General features: G+C 37.4%; 1 non-coding gene across 1 annotated transcript; it reads right to left on the reverse strand.

Annotated features, from left to right (window-relative positions):
• Positions 1 to 666: 666 nt before the first annotated feature.
• LOC121211900 (small nucleolar RNA R71) lies at positions 667 to 773 on the reverse strand. Its single transcript, XR_005907117.1, has one exon. It is a non-coding gene; the product is annotated as a small nucleolar RNA R71 (small nucleolar RNA).
• Positions 774 to 4,820: the final 4,047 nt, after the last annotated feature.

Here is a 4,820-nt window from a genome sequence, read left to right on the forward strand (position 1 = left end):
TTAGCCATTTATTTTTCTTGCAAGTTAATTCTATTTTATTTTTATTTATTAATTTACTTATTTTCTTTCTCTTGGCAGGTTTTTATAGTTTATGACTAGAAGAAACCCATCAGGACCACTATTTTTTGACGAAGAAATCTATCGCACAGTTCGTAGAAACCAAAGAGAAATAAGGCGAAGCATAAGATACACAAAGAACGAGCAAGAGGACGATAGTCAAACCCTAACCAAGGAGATGGCTAAAAACCAAGACAATCTGCTACCTCCTGCGATACCCACTGAACTAGCAAATCAGAATCCTGCTCCTCGTATGATTATGCTAAAACTAATTTAACAGGAACTGAGTCAAGTATAGTTAGGCCTGCTATTGCTGCAAATAATTTTGAACTAAAACCTAACACTATTCAAATGATACAACAATTTGTTCAATTTGATGGTTTGCAGGATGAGGATCCATACACTCACTTGGCAAATTTCTTAGAATTCTGCGATACATTTAAAATTAATGGCATTTCTGACGATGCCATTCGTCTTCAGTTATTCCCTTTTTCATTAAGGGACAAAGCTAAACAGTGGTTGAACTCGTTACCACGAGGGTTAATTACTACTTGTGAACAAATGATTGAAAAATTTCTATTAAAATATTTTCCACCGGCTAAAATGGCCAAATTACGTAATGATATCTCTTCATTTATGCAGATGGACTTAGAAACTCTTTATGATGCATGGGAGAGATACAAGGACTTACTAAGAAGGTGCCCTCACCCTGGGTTACCGCTTTGGCTGCAGGTTCAAACATTCCATAATGGCCTGAATCTGTCGACTAGGCAAATGATTGATGCAGCAGCTGGGGGAACCGTCAACAACAAAACACTTGAAGAGGCTTACGAATTTATTGAAGGGATGTCACTGAATAATTATCAGTGGCAAGTCATGAGGACTAAGCCAACAAAGCAACAGGCGTTTATAATGTTGATTCGGTTACTATGCTGTCAAACCATGTGGAACTTCTAAATAAAAAGATTGATGGTTTACTCGGTTTTACTCAGGTACATCCAGTAATAAGGTGCAAGACGAATGGAGGAGGAGCATGCACAGAGTATCAACCCTTCAACCCTAGCATCGAGGAGGAACAAGTCCAATAAATGGGTAAAAATAACTCTAGATCCCAAAATAACCCATATAGTAACACTTATAATGTAGGTTGGAGGAACCATCCCAATTTCTCGTGGGGCGGTCAAGGAAATCAAAGACCACAACATCCTCCGGGTTTTCAAGAACCACCCTATCAACAGGAAAAGAATCTGAACCTTGAAGAGATGCTGTCTAAATTTATCTTGGTGTTAGAAACCCCTTTCCAAAACACCGAGACAACACTTAAAAATCAACAAGCGTCGGTCCAAAGGCTCAAAACTCAGATAGGCCAGCTGTCCAAACTAATCTCCGAACGACCACAAGGTAGCTTGCCAAGTAATACTGAACCCAACCCAAGGGAACAACTCAACGCGATTAATGTTCAAGATAAAGAAGGATTCGTTGAGCCTGAGCCTGAACCGAGGCAAGAAAATATCAAGGCGAGGTAGGTCATAATAAAAACAAATCAGTGAATGTCGATTATAAACCTCGTGTGCCATACCCTAACACGACAAGGAAAGACCGCTCAGATGAACAATTTGGTAAATTTCTTAAACTCTTAAAAAAATTACATATTAACTTACAGTTTATTGAAGCTCTATCACAGATGCCAAGTGCAATGAAATTTTTTAAGGAGATTTTAGCAAATAAGCGGAAGTTGGACGAGGCATCGCATGTGGAGCTAAACGCAATTTGCTTTGCTATTCTACAGAATAAACTACCCAACAAACTAAAAGATCCAGGGAGTTTTACGATTCCTTACTTAATTGGTAATTTAGATGTTAATAATGCATTAGCTGATTTAGGGGCTAGTATTAACGTCATGCCTTACAAAATGTTTAAACAATTAGGTCCTGGGAAACCCAAATAGACTAGGACGAGCATTCAATTAGCAGATAAAACTATAAGATTTCCTAGGGGTATTATTGAAGATGTGCTAGTTAAAATCAATAAATTTATATTTCCCATTGACTTCATTGTTCTAGACATAGAGGAGGATAGCAACACTGCTTTGATTTTAGGACGGCCCTTTTTATCAACTGCTAAAATGATTATTGATGTTGGCACAGGTGAGCTCGCACTCCGTGCGGAATGTAACATCCCAAACCCGGCCCAGACGTTATGGTCGGATCTGACGTGTCACATTGAAGTTTTTAAAAAAACCCATGCCTCTTTCAACGTCCTTCTTAGTGTTTTAAAACATAGTCTTTTCTAAGTTAATAAAGTGAATGGAAGCTGTGCACCAGGTAGGTATCCGAAATAGAAAAGGTGAGCCATGAAGGCTGCTTAAGTACCAAGCTCTTGATTGGATCCAATCTTAGACATGCCTACAACCATTGCCACACTTTGGTGCTAGGTTAGATTTTGAGAAAAACGAGTTGGAATTCATTTAAGTAGATATTTTTGACAAACCGGTTAATTGTATTGTTGCGTTATTTTGAAAACAATTATCATTTTGGAAAGCGCCCTAGGTCTAACTCATATTGTTATCAGAAAAATATAGGGTATAAAATAAAATAATCCCAGAAAAATAATTAAAATGGCCTTATTACAACCCAAAACGAAATAATAATATTAATAAGATAAAACTTATAAAGAAATAAATCGGCTACTTATTGCAATTAAAAGAAACAGAAACAGTAGTGTGGCCATCTCCGAGTCCCTCGCAGCTCCAAACCATCTAAGATTAGGGATTACCTGCACAGTTAGAAACGGGGTGAGTTTACGAAAACTCAGTGTGTAATCCCAATAACAAACAAACAGTGAAAACATAGTATCAGTACAATCTAGGCCAAAGCCCTATTTAGTCTTGACATATACTGGGCCGAAGCCTTTTCATAAATCATATCACTGGGCCGAAGCCTTTTCATAAATCATATCACTAGGCCAAAGCCTTTACTGTAAATGGTATGGCCCTTAGGCCCATTTCAATATCACATGTAATGTCAATGGATATATGCAAGCCCATTTCAATATCACATGAAATACCAATGAATGTATGCAAGCCCATTTGGGGAGACTACTCGACCCACCATCCGCTACTCTCCACTCGTACCAACCAAGCTCTCCATGTGGGGAATAACTCAACCCACCTAACCAAACTCTCCACTGGCAGCATAGCTGCTTTATCATATAACTAGAGGCCTAGCCTCTTTTAATAATTGGGGCAGAGCCCTTTCTGATAAACTGGGGCAGAGCCCTTTTCGGTAAACTGGGGCAGAGCCCTTTTAGCACTTCCTCCATCAATATAACCCATATCCCATGCAATATGTCATGTATGTAGAATGTCATGCCTATATTTGAATCAAACAATCACAGTCAAGTCACTAATATCACCAACATATATTCACAATCAAATCCGTCAACCACACAGTCCAAGTCAGTCACTTGCCCACAAGGGCAAAACAGTCATTTTTCATATTATAAGGGTATTTTCGTAATTTTACCAAATATTAGGGTTTTCCATGTTCATTACAATTGTCAATATTTTCTAGTGTTTAAACAATGATCTTTAACCCATTTTATCAAATTCGGGCTTTTGGGCCCAAAACCCCTAATAGGCCCTACGAATGCTGATTTAGCCTACTTAACCCAAATTTTACAACAATACTAACCGTGTTAACGTGCAACTTTTCCAAATTCCATTTTTTATCAATTTTACCCAACTGGGCCCAAAAGCCCATTGGGCCCAATTCCAGCCCATTGAGGCTCAACTTACCATTGTGCACAAAATTGAGTTCTTACCTGTTCCATCGATCCAAACACCAATCTTATCGTATTTATCGCATCTATACCCAAATGCACATTACAAGTTCCCAAAATACTGGTATTTTAGCATTTCGGCTTCTCAGCAAATATTAATCTAAGCTATTACGAGGGTTAGTACACACCTGTTACGGGTTGAAGTTGAAACGTTTCCATAATCAATCACCTACGATAGCCACCACCTGTCACTCAAACTTAACTATTCCAATATCAATATATGTAAATCCTAAGCACATCAGTCATACGGAACATAAGGGCGTATTCATCATTTTACCATACAAGGGTATTACGGTCACTTTACCCTACAGGGGCTTTACGGTCTTTTTACCTATTAGGGGTATTTTAGTCATTTCATCCTACAAGGGTGTTTTCGTAAATCTACAAACCAAGGGTATTTTAGTAATTTTGTAAACCAATGGTATTCCTATAATTTTTAAAAAAGTCAAGGGAATTTCTGTAATTTTGTAAATCAGGGGTATTTTGGTAATTTTACAAATTGAGGGTATTTCGGTAATTTCTCAAACCAGTGGTATTTTGGTAATTCTATCCTACAAAGGTATTTCAGTAATTTCAGAATCGAGGGTAAAACGGTAATTTTGTAAACTGAGGGTAAAATGGTAATTTTGTGAATCGAGGGTAAAATGATAATTCTATAAATCGAGGGTACTTTGGTAATTCTATAAATCGAGGGTAAAATGGTAATTTTGTAAATCAGGGGTAAAACGGTAATTCTATAAATCAAGAGTAAAATGGTAATTCTATAAATTGATGGTAAAATGGTAATTTTATAAATCGAGGGTAAACCGGTAATTTTGTAAATCGAGGGTACTTTGGTAATTTTACAATTTGAGGGTATTTCAGTAATTTGGTAAACTAAAGTATTCTAAACAGGGATAACAACACGAATGGGCCTAAAGCCT

Source organism: Gossypium hirsutum, chromosome A12 (genome assembly GCF_007990345.1).
Source record: "Gossypium hirsutum isolate 1008001.06 chromosome A12, Gossypium_hirsutum_v2.1, whole genome shotgun sequence".
Classification (NCBI taxonomy): Eukaryota; Viridiplantae; Streptophyta; class Magnoliopsida; order Malvales; family Malvaceae; genus Gossypium; species Gossypium hirsutum.